Below are 15,923 nucleotides of genomic sequence, written 5' to 3'. Positions count from 1 at the left end.
CTGGGGTGGTTGAGGCAGCCTCTGTCGATTTGTTACCAGAGAAGGTTGACGTGGTGGTTGAGGCAGCCTCTGTCGATTTGTTACCAGAGAAGGTCGCTGTGGTGGTTGAGGCAGCCTCTGTCGATTTGTTTCAAGAGAAGGTCGCTGGGGTGGTTGAGGCAGCCTCTGTCGATTTGTTACCAGAGAAGGTCGCTGGGGTGGTTGAGGCAGCCTCTGTCGATTTGTTACCAGAGAAGGTTGACGTGGTGGTTGAGGCAGCCTCTGTCGATTTGTTACCAGAGAAGGTCGCTGTGGTGGTTGAGGCAGCCTCTGTCGATTTGTTTCCAGAGAAGGTCGCTGGGGTGGTTGAGGCAGCCTCTGTCGATTTGTTACCAGAGAAGGTCGCTGGGGTGGTTGAGGCAGCCTCTGTCGATTTGTTTCCAGAGAAGGTCGCTGGGGTGGTTGAGGCAGCCTCTGTCGATTTGTTTCCAGAGAAGGTCGCTGGGGTGGTTGAGGCAGCCTCTGTCGATTTGTTACCAGTGAAGGTCGCTGGGGTGGTTGAGGCAGCCTCTGTCGATTTGTTACCAGAGAAGGTTGACGTGGTGGTTGAGGCAGCCTCTGTCGATTTGTTACCAGTGAAGGTCGCTGGGGTGGTTGAGGCAGCCTCTGTCGATTTGTTTCCAGAGAAGGTCGCTGGGGTGGTTGAGGCAGCTTCTGTCGATTTGTTACCAAAGAAGGTTGACGTGGTGGTTGAAGCAGCTTCTGTCGATTTGTTACCAGAGAAGGTTGCTAGGGTGGTTGAGGCAGCGTCGGTCAAGTCTGTACCAGAGATGGTTGCTTGGATGGTTGAAGCAGTGTCGGTCGAGTCAGTACCAGAGATGGTCGCCGGGATGGTTGAAGCAGTGTCAGTCGAGTCTGTACCAGAGAAGGTCGCTGGGATGGTTGAGGCAGCATCAGTCAAGTCTGTATCAGAGATGGTTGCTGGGATGGTTGAAGCAGTGTCGGTCAAGTCAGTACCAGAGATGGTTGCCGGGATGGTTGAAGCAGTGTCGGTCAAGTCTGTACCAGAGAAGGTCGCCGGGATGGTTGAAGCAGTGTCAGTCAAGTCAGTACCAGAGATGGTGGGTGGGATGGTTGAGGCGGCGTCGGTCAAGTCTGTACCAGAGATGGTTGAAGCAGTGTCGGTCGATTCAGTACCAGAGAAGGTCGCCGGGGTAATAGGGGCTACAAATAAGGATGGAAATTTTTAAAAAGGCCCTTTCAAACCTGTCTTGATTTGAAGGGGCTAAATGATTATTTGAACTTGAAAAAAAAAGGTTTAACAAACTTTACGGAAAATGAAGGAATTTCTTATTCTTTAGTAGATATGAGCATTTTAGAATATGTTGAAGTAATAAAATTTATATGTTCTGACAAACATCAACAGCCATGCATGATGTGTACTAGAAAAGTGGAACTGAGTTTGTATATTTCAAAACATTTCTACATTGACTTGAAAGGAGCATTCAAAATGTTGAGACCAGATTCAGATATGAAAAATTACCGAATTCCAAAAGCAAAACGTTTAGTTCTGCAGTTGCCAGTTACTGTTATGAAAATGAACCTTGGACAATGTGATACAAACTGTGTTTTTAGCATTAAGGCAAATATTGCTCTATGCAAAGCCTTACTGTCTGCTTCGTGCAAAACTCCTGACAACAGTGTACAAATTTCAAAAATGAGTTCTGAAAAATTTCGTAACTATTTGAAAATGGCAGGATCAGACGATGAAAGAGAGCGGCTGACATGCTTACTTAGTGAGGCAAGTGGGTTAGGCTCTTCACAAATGAAAAATCAATATAGTGTTACAAATATAAATAGAAGAAAGGACAGAATGAATGAAGCATTAAGAGAATCGACAGAAATTAGAGAAGGCGTTGAAATGTTAGCCAACTTACAGGTGAATGTTTTAAAAGGCTTCGGTATTAAATCATTTGAGGTTGAAGACAGCACAGATGAGGATAGCACAGATGATGATGCAGATTTTGAGGATATCATTGGCGATGATTTTGGACATCTTAGCGATACTAGATGTGATGAATTCAGTGATGATGTCAATGACGTTAGATGTGATGATGTTAGATGTGATGATGTCAGTGACTTTAGAGTTGATGATGTCAGCGACGTTAGATGTGACGTTAATGATGTTAGAAATAACGGTCAGCAGTATGACTTGTACAAAGAGGTGAATGTTAATGTGCCATATATGAATCCCCACCAGTTAATGGACCTTTTAAGAAAATTACAATACAATTGGTTTGCGTTTGCTCGGGTGTTAGAAAGCAATTTAACTTTGAATGATGAACAACTCAATCAACTATTGCTTGATTTTGCTGGTTTGATACCTATGTTGAATTTGGCAGATAATGAAGAAAAACTGATAGAACAAAGCCGTCAAGCTTTTCTTTTAAGAAATCGGCTCGTTGAAACAATTCAGCATGATAATGAAGAAATTGGAGACACAGACAGTGATACTGAAATAACAACGGACGAACTTGCTAACATTCATAATCTTTTAGATGAAAATGGAAAAATGGTTATTGCCAAGAAAACGTTGTCTATTCGTCGAAAAGCACGAGCTAATGCCAATAAAATTATAGCTGAAAGACGCTTTTTAAAAAGAAAAGTGGGTAAGAAAACAAGTGGAATTTTAAAAAAATTCCCGGATATTGGTAAAACCATGGAGACTTATGTTAAAGAAAGTAGTGTAGGGGCAGATGCCTGGCGGAGAACAGGGGTGCTTACATTTGACGGAAACGTTAAAAATAACATAAAACCAAAAGTGACATACAAGCGAATTCAGTCTCATCTTCAAAAGACTTATAAAAGAAAGTTCAGTTATGGAACTGTTGTACAGCTTTGTGTAGCACGTAACAAGAGACGAATTTCATCTAAACGATACAGAGGGGTTGCTGCAATAACAACCAGAAGAGCTAGGAAAGGATTTGAAGTTAAGTACAACCCAGACCATCACTGGTCTTGTAGTTTTTATCAAGGTTTGGACATTTTGCAATACACTGATGGCAGAGGTAAAGCTAATATTAACAGAGACGATTGTTCAGTTTTTCGATTAGATGCAATGACTTCAAGTCAACACCCATTACCATGTGTTACAGGTTCAGCACCATTAACTACAAAAACGGACTACACCAACAAATATCCCTCCAACCTCCAGACCACCTCATACAATTTTACGGGTTCTGAAACCACTAATGAGGTGTGTGTTGGAGTTGTGAAAGCACAACCAATACATGCAAAAAATCCTGCGCAGTATTATGCTGATCTAACTTTTCTCCAAACTTTGGACAATGATTCCATCAAACATTCATTGAAGGGAACAACGGAGTGTATAAGAGTTGATGATGGTGTAGATGAGGGTCCAGGGCATGAAGAAGTTCAGCTGTTCTGGACAAAACGACATCTTATGAAGCCATCAAGAATACAACTGATAACAAGTCGGGATAGAGGAAACAGCAACCTTAACCGGGTTGAGCTACAAAATGGGATGGAAGGGCGGGCTAGGAGTGGGTTGTTCATACCTTCAACTCTTAATGGGCCTGTCACTGACCCAGACACTGGAAATTTAAGTACGGATAGACTTACTAGTAATTTAAATGCTGCAATTGATGTCTATATAGATTATGTAAATGGAGCTCCTTGTTCTGGTACGGGTATTCAGTTGTTTAAAGGACCGGATAGTTCTGAAGAACAAGAATTAGGTCATGTTTTTAAACAGTGGAGAAGAGGAACTAAAGCTCAAAAAGAGGCACTGAAAGTTGAGAAAAAAGAAACACTAAATGAAGCCATTATGTTGTGGGATTTGAGAAATAGACATATCATTGATCATGGGCCAAGGAAATACGTTTTCCACCTAGCTTGCTGCTATGAAGAAAAATGTATCCACCCATTGTGCACACAAGGAAGACCTGATGATATGGATGAGGTAAATATAGTTTTTATGCCCCCACCACTAAAAGAGGGGGGGCATATAGATTTGCCTTTGTCCGTCTGTCCGTCATTCCGTCTGTCTGTCCGTCCCGAAAAGTTTGTGTCATCCATAACTCAAAAAGCTTTTGATGTACAGACTTGAAACTTCATGGATGTATTACTCGGGGTGTGAACTTGAGCACCTGGGTATTTTCATCTCACCAAAATTTATATTTACGGAGTTATGGGCCTTGATTTAGTGAAAAATCTGCATTTTTGACACAGCGCTAGTGGGGGCATCTGTGTCCTATGGACACATGTTCTAGTTTAGCTCTACTGGCCAAAGGCCAGAGAGCTTATGTCGTCAAGCGGTGTCCGTCGTCCGTGCATCTGTAAACATTTGTTTGTTCATGCTCTACAGTCTTCAGTTTTGATCGTATCTTGATCAAACTTATACAGTAGTTCGATATCCAGGAGACCTTGATTCCTTTCGATAACCAGCCAGATCCGCCCATGCATGACTGCATTTATATGGCCATTGAATTAATTACATTTCGCATCAGTAAACAATTGTATGTTTATGATCTAAAGTACAGTAGTCAGATATCCATGAGAGCTCGGTTCCTTTCGAAAACCAGCCAGATTTGCGCATGCATGACTGGATTATGGCCCTTGAATTAGTCCAAATTGCTATAATCGGCTTGTTTACGCCATAAAGTTCTTTCTTTTCAGATCTTCACCAAACTTATACAGTAGTTATATATTTATGAGAGCTTGGTTCCTTTCGAAAATCAGTCAGATCAACCTATGCACGACTGGATTATCTCCCTTGAAATTGTCAAAAATTGCTATAATTCATATTTTTTATGTGATTAAATCTCATTTTCTTTTCTGATCGTCACCAAACTTATACATTAGTAAGATATCGATGACAGCAAGATTCCTTTTGATACTTCAATCTGCACCAAACGTTTGCTTATTCATCTTCCCTTTGTTGCTGATACATACATGATATGATTTGACAATGATCAAACAAACCAAGCCAGTAGAGCACAGGCCCTCATGGACTTAAGTTTATCTTGGCAAATCATATATATTTTATAGGAATGCAAGAGGTGGTGCATTGGGAGGTCAAGGTGTTTGTTTGAGAAGAAAAATGAATTCTCCTAAATAACTTTGCTCGGTGTGAAATATTTTATTCAAATTTGAAACTTATGTTGCATATACATATAGAAAGAAGGTCATGATCATATTAATTTTAGGGTGACTCGGTCCAAGGTCAATGTCACTATTTATACCAAAACATTTTTTGTAGCCTCCGTAACGCTGGTTAATAGGCGTGAATTATAATTGGATTGGATATCAGATAACATACAAGCCAAAGTATATTGTAGATATTATTATAGATTCTTTATTTTACAAACCATCAAGATTTCAAAGTGTATTAACCATTAGCCCTTAGCCCGCCATTCATGATGGAGGTTATTTTTCAATCAGCTTGGATCAAGATCAGACGCCGAATTACTCTGCGTCTGATCATGATCCAAGCTTTTTGACACTCGGACAATAGTTTCACCAATTTTTAAGTAAATCCATCAACATTTGACAATGAAGCAGGAGACAAATATAGCGGTGGGCTAGGGGTTAAGTTTAAATTTCTCAAAACAGTGCTTGCTTTTCAGTCTATGCTGTGGTTTCCTGGTGGGCCACCTCTCACCTTCCTGCCTTTCCCCATGCCTGACGGAGACAGAAGACCGGGAAGCTGTCCAGACCATGAGTGCTGTGGTGGTCACTTCCTCCCACCAAGCGAAGTCATTGAAAAAAGGCTTAAGGTATGGTGTATGTCTTGATCATGATTTTAATTGCAGTCATGTCAGATGAGAATCTACCTAGTGACCATTTGAATTTTGTTACTGCTAGTATAATATAATTGTTTTTATCTGCACGTGTGTACAATGGTTTCAGTCACCACTAGGGCGATTTTCTCTTGACATGGCCCTTCCACTATGCTACCCGTTGCCGTGCATCGGTCCGTATGTGTGTTCCAGTACCTATCTTCTACATCATTCACACTAGATACTTAAAACATTGCCACATTTTTGCTGTGACCTTGAGGTCAACGATATAAAAAAATATATATATAAAATATGTAGTTTTCTGATGTATCATTTTCATGATAAGTTGGATATTGAAATAACCTGGCACAAATATTGGTAACTTGTCAGCAGATAATACATCTCATCCAAGACCCAGGGCCCTACCTCAAAGGTCAAGGTCATACTCGGATATTAAAGGTCAAATATTGATATGTCATTTTGGGCTGGATCTTTGTCATGTCAAGTGGGATATTGAAAATAACTTTGCACAAATATGTGTCACATGAAGATATTGCATTGTATCCAAGGCTCAGGTCTCTACCTCAAAGGTCAAGTTCTCACTCTAGAGATTAAATGCCATGGTCCTTCGAGATCATGAATTTCAATGCGTTTAGTGTTGAAGATTGAATACCGCTTCAGCCGGTGCTAGGGGGCGTGAGTAGTGTTGCATCGTTAATTACTACTCATGAACAGACTCAATAAAACCGAGTCTGCAATTTTCTCTATATGAGTTGTTTTTCTTGATCTTGAAGGATCACCCTTTTACATAATTTATAGAAATAATTTGTTATATAATATGATATCATAATCTGTTTATTACTTGACCCAGTGTATTGATATTTACAACTTGCAATCCTTATGACAAAACCTTCACTTTGAATTGTTCATTTGTCCCCTGGACCACAGCCCTGGTGCCTGGGGCAGACTGGGTGGGATCATAGTTCTTTTTTATTTTTTGTATTTCTTTTTGTTTAACCCTTTACAAAGGTCATCTTTTAAACCATTTCATGTTTCAACGTTTTAACTTACCTACAAACATTCAGCGTGGTGATGCGCAATGGCTTGCATTGACAAATTCTTGTTTCAATTGTTCTATCAATTTGTTTATATGGAGTCGAGTTGCCACCCTCTGACGTTTTACAGAGGGCACATACAGATGGCAGTACAGATGCAGCCCTACTTAGTAAAGAGTGTACTTTACCAGTGGGAGAGGTTTGTATCAACCACTTTAGCCGGCCTCAATAGTTATGCCCCCCACAAAGTGGGAGGCATATAGTGATTGCACTGTCTGTCCGTCCATTCGTTCGTTCGTTCGTTCGTCCGTCCCGTTTCGTGTCTTAGCCATAACTTCTATATTATTGAATGGATTTGAATCAAACTTCACAGAATTGTAAAACACCATGTTTCTAGGATATAGATGCTTAACGCAGGTAAAACCCTGTTTAAATCTTAGAAAAGAATAATGGGGATCACCTGTCACTTCAGAAGTATCAGTTATTATGCAAAACAACCCATACTTTTGCTATTTTTGCTATTAAACTAGCTTCGAATGAAGTATTAAACATTTTTGACTTTACAACAGTTGATTGATTGATTGGGATATAACGCCGTTTTTAACAATTTCTCAGTCATATCACGGTGGCCAGTTCACCTACTCATGTGTTTCCTGGTTTTCTCACACCAGTAATTCACACAACAATCTCCCCAAGACGAATGACGTTTGTTGCAATGACTTTTTTCAAAGGTCGGAAAGAAAGTTGGCCTAGCAGGGATTCAAACTCAAAGCCCCTAAATTGGCAACCCGCATTGTTACCGACTGAGCTACTGGGACTCGACGTCTTTACAACAGTATATTTCCATAAATATTTCCTACCGTGAACTAATGCAACCCCTCGTGATGCTGCAATTGTGAATTTCGGTTATCATTCTGCCCACAAGGGTAGCTGTGGTCGAGTTGGTAAGATTATTATATGGAGCTATAATCTGTTTCTTCCATTCCCTAGCATGCATAGTTGGTTTACAGAATCGACAGATTGAGCCATAAAAAATCTAATAAATGGTCTATAATAGAGCAGTATCGTTTAAAGTTTCAAATACATTGATTTGTTTGTAATTGGGTCAATATGGTTAAGGCTATGCCGGACGCGTTTTTTCATCTTTAATGGTATATTTTTGTTTTATTAAAATTTAATTTAATCTATGTGCGCTATATTTAGGTGTTTGTTCCAAATTGATAAATGTGAATTTATTAAATGTTGATTTTGTATGGAAACAGGTTAACATTTGGTTGGAGCACCTCAACAATGTCGCTGCAAACAGAGAAAGGGGCCAGGCAAAGGCTGCAGAGACACGGTCTCTGAAAAAGGTAAAGCATTCACATCATGACAGGTACATCAAGAACAAATGTCTCAACAATAAAGAAGTGGCTTTACATCAACATGTCTGATTTGCTTAAATCGAAAACTTTTAAATTGTAAAGAGAATGTCTGTACAAACTGGAACTGAACTCTAATGGCATTTTTTCACCTCTAAACACAACACCCCATATATCTACCATTAGAATTAAAAACAACCTATTTTGTTTTATTTGTTGTCAAAATATATGTTGAAAAGTTTGGTAAAGTCATGTTATAATTTACTAAATAAAGTTAGTTTTCTTATTAGGTAAGCTTTTGTGATCGCACGGTCTCCGTAGTTGTGGTCGTCACGGTTTTATTTATAGCAATTGCTTCAGATGACTCCTGAACCAATGGTCGAATTTCAAAATATTTTCCTTGGGTGACCCTCTACCAAGTCTCAGATTAAATCTTTTCATCTACGTTGAATAATTAAGGTCCCTAGGTCAAATCTTAAAAAAAACGTTTTATACTCTCTACATGCCACATTTAACATCCAATCCTCATGTATGAAATACGGGCAAAATGTGAGTCTACATGAAATGTAGGCTAAGTTTGAATTTGGGTTGCGTGGGGTTAAAAACTATGTATTCGGTCAAATTTTAGTAAAACCTTGTATACACTTCAAAGGCCACATTTTTCACCCAAACATACTGGTATTTTGTCAGAATGTTTGTTTCCATACAACTACCGGTACTACAAGGAACTACTGATACTGTTGCTCCTCCTCTGTCATGGGAATGTCTAAGTCTTTGTATTGTGATCTCAGGCTAGCGATATAGGGACTATTGGCTCTCTTGTTAAATAAAGCTTTGTTTTTCTAGAAAGAGTTGAGGACAGAGACAACTCCTGGTGGTGCTGCCACATCGACTGCGACTACCCATAGAAGTTCCGCTAGGAGCCCAAACCATAGCCAGGCTCAGAGTGCACCAGACAGTGAGTACCCATGCTACTCAGCTTAATAGTTATATATTTTACATATAATATTAGAATATTTATACTCCCAAAAAGTCAGAATTTTTTATATATTTTTTTTTTTTTTTTTTTTGGGGGGGGGGGGGTTATGTAGGAATATGTCCATAACATCTTTTCAGTGCAACTCCTCCTAAACCGCGCAATGACTTTTGTTTAAACTTTACTCAAAAGGAGTACATGATATGTAGATTTTAAGAGTTGTATTGTCTATTCAGCACTATACTTTATGTATGTATAAATATTTTAAGTTTACATAAAACCCTTTATAATACACAGCTGGAATCAAAATATACTTATAAATTACTTTTGTGCAATTGTATACTCAAATCACCATGTACTCCTGCCAAAGCATGGTTATTATCTATCCCAGGTACCACAACCTGCATACTATAAAATCATGCTTAATTGAGTAACTTCTGTTTCAGATATCATGGTAGATGTTTCGAGGTTTGGACGGAGGAGGGTACCAAAAAGATTTGATGAATATATTATGTAAAAACAATAAAAATAAAAATAAAAAATGAAGTTCACAATGTTCTATATATTTTTGATCCTAGTGATTGGTCTATTTTTAGATCACCTAGAGCCAAAGGCTCAAGGTGAGCTATTCTGATCACTGCCCACTTTCATCCAAGTTTTCACAGGAATGTTCCTTTGGTGGACCTCTTTCAAAAATGTACTGGTCTGGCACGGCTTTCACAAAGCATCTCGAGTCGATATCTTGCTAAAACTAAAATTTCAACATTGGATATCTCATTCAATTGTATTGCCACTGCACTAAATTTGTGTCTGCTTGTGAAACTCCCATGTTTCACAGGCAGACAAAATTATTAGCAATAATATTGAGGTCATTATTTGATATTGAAATTTTGAGTTTGAGCACGATCTCGACTCAAGTCGCTTTGTGGAAGACAGGCCTGGTACTGGTTTGTTTTAAATACCAGGGATCATGAAAAAGTAATCTGTTGCCATGATATAACTGAAATAATGTTGAAAATGGCGTAACACTCACCCCACACTCCTCAAAAAACACAACAATATTAAAAACAAACACAACAAAACAAACATTTTCTTCAAGCTCTTTCATTTAATATCAAATACAGTGGTGTTTTTTGCTCCTGAACAGAGAAATAAGAAAATGAATGCAAACTATTTGTAACATTTAAAACATTTAAAACAAAAAAAAAGCCTACAGAAAAGGGTTAACCAGCTAACAACAAAAAGTTAGTGCATTTTTATACACCAAACTGTTAGTGCATTTTATACATTTATTCTTGCTTGAGGGAACCATGTTACTGATTTTTTTAAAAAGAGGTTTAGTTTCATTATTACTCCAAATGTGGTATTTATATCCCCTGTGATTTCCAAATATATGTTATAAAATTCATTTAAAGGCAAATTGCAAAAGTATCAAGGTATGAAATGCGACAAACAAATATGTGTTGGGGTTGCCCCTTTCTGTAGGACAATTTTTTTTTTTAAACGGCGCATTCAATGTGTACTTTATCTCTTCACATCCAAATAATTTTATTGACTTTGTCATTGCATGACAGAGATAATAATTGAAGAGACCTTTCTAAAAATGTATACTTTTATATTATACTTTCTGACATTCTTTTTTAAGTTCCAAAATATAGCAAAGGGTAGTCATCCCTTTGAATATAAAAACAGTAATGCTGAAGTCATTTATTTTATAAAGTTTTGTTTTATTAAACCTAGGAAGTAGGTAGGGAAACGTTTTGATGTGCTTTCCATCAGAATAGATAAAATGGTGCAACTTTTTTCTCCATATATTTAAAAAGCATTGGTTGGAATGAATAAAACAACTGTCATCTGGATGACATTTCTGGCTGGCTGACTTCTAGCTCTTTCATGTCGGGTGAAAAAAATGCTTATCTGGCAATATTGGCACTAGGTTTGCCTTCATCCATCTATCCCCGGGACATTAGATACACAAAGCATCTCCCACTATGGGGATTTAGACAAAAGTATTGGCTCCAGGGTGGGGAATTAGACACCCAAAAGGAAAACTTGTCCAATTCCCCTGGGTCTGCCCGCCGCCCCCCCCCCCCCCTGGGGCAAAATATTGATAGGTGCATCTACTATAATATAAACTCTTTCCCATCACAAGCAATAATTACTCAACTTTAGCTAATTATCTAACACTAAAATGTAACGGGCATGTTGATTTCAGAGTCAACTAGCTATCAGTCGCAGTATATTTACAACAGATGAATCAACACATTTTTTTTTGTAAAAGGCTACTTTACCTCAAAATCAATAGGGGTCATCTGCCAGTCATATTCAACATATTTCTGTAACCAGGTCTAAGTTTTAATATTGTGGTTATCTCCCTTTGACCATTCAAGACTATTGAAAGTATAATGACCTATGTGACCTTTTCTGGTCATCAGGTGTGACCAGTTCTTTGCTTAGTTTTGGAGGGAATTTGAGGTCATTGTTCACCTGACTTCTGTGGTAGCCACTACTGGTAGGCACAGCTGATGTATTTTATATGATGTAACTTTCAAGACATTTCAAGAGGTTAGTCATGGTATTATTTCTAGTTCTTTATGATTGCAGTTGAATTGTTGTTTGTATTTAAATTGTAGTTATTGCATTGTTTTACAATTCAACATGGCGGCATATAAATGTATATTGTGTATTCTTGGCATGAAGATACCACATTCTTCTGTGCACTTATCACATTCTTATTTTTACAACCAGACAGACTAACACGGGCACAGTTTGGATGATACAGAACGGAGAGTGAGTTGTAGTAATAGACTACCCGATCCACAATCGGTATGTAAAATGTATTGTTGCTGTGTTAGTTGTGTGCTTTATGTGTTTTATAGTTTTCTATGTATTTTAGCAATGATCACGGCCACTAGGTTATCTCAGCTAAACTATTCAATTGAGTTGAATAGTTGTTATGACTTATATTTTATTTAGAAGTCATTAATTTATTTCTATTGATAATATATATGAATAACTATGTATTAATTCTTTATATTATGCTTATGATTGTTATTTCTGTATTTTCAGAGTACGTCATATTATACTACTCGTATTGGATATTATGCTACATTAAAAGTTGAAGTGTGAGCAGCTTTGAGTTTTCTTAGAACACCACGCTAGGATATATAATGAACCTTTAACTGACAAGTTAGTCCGGAAATATTGGCGCCCAACCATATGGATTATTCTAGCAACATTTAAGTGCCAGTGTTACATCTATATCAGTCTGTTTCTGAACTTTCCTTAAAAATTTATACAACGAAAACATATCTGATTGTTTAAAATTCCTCAGGAGGGAACTTAACTCGCATAAAGAGTAAGACATTTGAGCTGAGGAATAGTTTTCAAGAAGAAAACTTAATAACTTTATGTATGGTTGAGGACACTCATTTTAGTGCTAGGGAGGAACAGTGACGGGCATTTACTCAATATTATATATTGGGAGGACATTTCGGACGTTGGAACATAGGACGCTTTGGTCGTGAGAACTTCGCCGATACGGTCGTTGGAGCCCATGAACGTTTCGGAGCCTAGGACGTTTTCGTTCGTTAGAGTGCATCAGGATACATCAGGATAGGAACCAGGAGGACATGTTTTAAAAGTGAACACTGAACATTGTGTAATATAGTGACATTTTATCTAGTGGCCATATTTACAGTTTTCCTAAACAACAGCGTGTGAGTACCATTGTTTAAACAGTATTCAAATATTGCAGTTTCCTTTTCTTTATTTTTTAAAAAAAAATCCATTTATTATAACGGTTTTATTCCGAAGTTGACTGCAATGCTTGATATTGTTGATATTTTAATGTGAGATATTGTAGCCTGAATGAAAAGAAAGTCACTTGCATGTTAAAATAATTAATTTCCAGCTAAAAGGTGAAGGCTTAATGGTGAAGGTCTTGTTTTACTAAGTTTCTCATCAGATCTATTAAACAGCAACTTTCTCTCTGATAATTCTTTCAAAAAACATTGACATGCTTATGCCGCTATTTTGAATTAGAAACTACTCTATTTATTTCATTTCGAATAACATTTGACTGCAATCATTTAAGGTATTTACCATCCGTGAATTGCTTACATTCTGACTAATTGAACGGAATTTTATTATTTAATTTCATATTGGTAGAGCACCTGGTAGTAGGCCTTAAGTATTAATTGTAATCACTGGTCTGTTTCTTTGAAATCGAGTGTAATTACTATTTCGGTTGTGTATTGGTTTCATTTGACACATGTAAACAAATCTCTCAGCTGATTGAGGTCACATTCCAGAGTCACATGTTTCTGTTTTGATACTGAAGTATTTCTGGTGGAGGCAAGGGGTTTGTTCTTTGTGCAGAATGACCTAGTTGAGGTGGAAGTAGTCTACAAAATGTAGTATACTTTATAGTTATAGAAGTAGTGTATTAGTAGAAAGGTAGTAATTGAGTAAGCACAATGATGATATGTTCATTTTTATTTTTGTATTTTTTTGACAACAGTTTGACATGACTATACCTTGACATTTACGTCACTGTCACACATATAAGGATTAATGACGAGACGTCATTTTTGACTGTGGGGGGGTGTGTAACCAGGTCTAAGTTTTAATATTGTGGTTATCTCCCTTTGACCATTCAAGACTATTGAAAGTATAATGACCTATGTGACCTTTTCTGGTCATCAGGTGTGACCAGTTCTTTGCTTAGTTTTGGAGGGAATTTGAGGTCATTGTTCACCTGACTTCTGTGGTAGCCACTACTGGTAGGCACAGCTGATGTATTTTATATGATGTAACTTTCAAGACATTTCAAGAGGTTAGTCATGGTATTATTTCTAGTTCTTTATGATTGCAGTTGAATTGTTGTTTGTATTTAAATTGTAGTTATTGCATTGTTTTACAATTCAACATGGCGGCATATAAATGTATATTGTGTATTCTTGGCATGAAGATACCACATTCTTCTGTGCACTTATCACATTCTTATTTTTACAACCAGACAGACTAACACGGGCACAGTTTGGATGATACAGAACGGAGAGTGAGTTGTAGTAATAGACTACCCGATCCACAATCGGTATGTAAAATGTATTGTTGCTGTGTTAGTTGTGTGCTTTATGTGTTTTATAGTTTTCTATGTATTTTAGCAATGATCACGGCCACTAGGTTATCTCAGCTAAACTATTCAATTGAGTTGAATAGTCGTTATGACTTATATTTTATTTAGAAGTCATTAATTTATTTCTATTGATAATATATATGAATAACTATGTATTAATTCTTTATATTATGCTTATGATTGTTATTTCTGTATTTTCAGAGTACGTCATATTATACTACTCGTATTGGATATTATGCTACATTAAAAGTTGAAGTGTGAGCAGCTTTGAGTTTCCTTAGAACACCACGCTAGGATATATAATGAACCTTTAACTGACAAGTTAGTCCGGAAATATTTCAACCTACGCACAAAGGTTTAGGAATCTAGACCAGAGTTCTTTACCTACGGACAGATATGGCTGGTTAAAGAAAGGAACCGAGATCTCATAGATATCTTATCAAAGTTAAAGTTTGGTAAACATTGGCTACTAACCTAAGGTGCTATGGTGTTCTTAAATTAAATTAAAGCTGCTTTGCCAATTTTTGAATTTAAATGGCCATAATACAACCATGGTTTTCGAAAGGTAGAGAGCTCTTAATAGATATCTATTTGCTGTATAAATTTGGTAAACATCAGATAATAAGTGGAGTTTATCGTGTTTACAAGCTCATTGTTTATGCATTTTCACTTCTAGTTTTCAAAGGTCCATAATCCCGTCATGCATGGACGGGTCTGGCTGATGTTCGAAGAAGCGAGCTCTCGCCGTATAATAAATGAAGTTTTACCGTGTTCACGACAATTTTGTAAATTTTAACGGGCCATATTCCAGTCATTCATAGACAGATCTGGCTGGTTTTCCAAAGAAATTGAGCTCTTATGGATGTTTTGATACTGCACAAGTTTAGCAAACTTCGGATTATAAATGAAGCCCCCATTTTTATCTAGCTTATGTACAAGTTTGGTAAACATTGGACATAAATGATTACTACCTTATAAAAAAGGCAAATTATAAGTTTTGCCAATTATTAAGGGCCATAATCCCGTCATGCATGGACAGATCTGGCTGGTTTTCGAAAGGAACCGAGCTCTTATCGGATAATAAATGAAGTTTTACCGTGTTCACAAGGACAATTTTAAGAATTTCGTAAATTTTAAAGGGCCATATTCCAGACGGTTCTGGCTGGATTTCAAAATAAAAACGAGCTCTTATGGATATTTTGCTTTTGCAAAAGTTTAGCAAACTTCGGATTATAAATGTGGCTCTCATGTATATCCAGCTTATGTTTAAGTTTGGTAACATCGGACATAAATTATTACTATCTTCTGCAAAAGGTTAATTATAGCAGTTTTGCCAAATTTAGACGGCCATCATTCCGTCATGCATTGACAGATCTGGCTGGTTTTCGAAAGAAGCCGAACTCTTATGGATATCTAGACTGTACAAGTTTTCAGAGGCAATTGTTTTCTGACCCACGGACTGATGCGAACGCCATCACTCGAACTCTTCTGGCCTACAGCCAATAGAGCTAAAAACTGGAGAAATAATTTGGCGTTAAAAAAGTAACAAACAAACATCGGTAGCTACTTTTATTTCATGATTATGATTTCAATAGCAAATTTATGTGCAAG

The 15,923-nt window shown here is 37.4% G+C and overlaps 2 long non-coding RNA genes across 5 annotated transcripts; both read left to right on the top strand.

Annotated features, from left to right (window-relative positions):
• The first annotated feature begins 6,937 nt into the window (after positions 1–6,937).
• LOC128223664 (uncharacterized) lies at positions 6,938–9,727 on the top strand. Of its 2 annotated transcripts, none has more exons than XR_008259321.1 (4): positions 6,938–7,034; positions 8,098–8,187; positions 9,043–9,154; positions 9,619–9,727. It is a non-coding gene; the product is annotated as an uncharacterized LOC128223664 (long non-coding RNA). The 2 variants fall into 2 exon arrangements; XR_008259320.1 differs by lacking the exon at positions 6,938–7,034 and adding an exon at positions 7,318–7,779.
• A 1,789-nt stretch (positions 9,728–11,516) lies between these two features.
• Positions 11,517–14,623, top strand: LOC128224603 (uncharacterized). Of its 3 annotated transcripts, XR_008259505.1 has the most exons (5): positions 11,517–11,737; positions 11,921–11,998; positions 12,242–12,891; positions 14,193–14,270; positions 14,514–14,623. It is a non-coding gene; the product is annotated as an uncharacterized LOC128224603 (long non-coding RNA). The 3 variants fall into 3 exon arrangements; XR_008259504.1 differs by having other exon boundaries at positions 11,517–11,998; XR_008259503.1 differs by having other exon boundaries at positions 11,517–12,891.
• Positions 14,624–15,923: the final 1,300 nt, after the last annotated feature.

The sequence above is a fragment of the Mya arenaria genome, chromosome 17 (assembly GCF_026914265.1).
Source record: "Mya arenaria isolate MELC-2E11 chromosome 17, ASM2691426v1".
Lineage (NCBI taxonomy): Eukaryota > Metazoa > Mollusca > Bivalvia > Myida > Myidae > Mya > Mya arenaria.
Note: the sequence above shows the minus strand (reverse complement) of the source record. Positions and strands in the feature narration are given on the sequence as shown.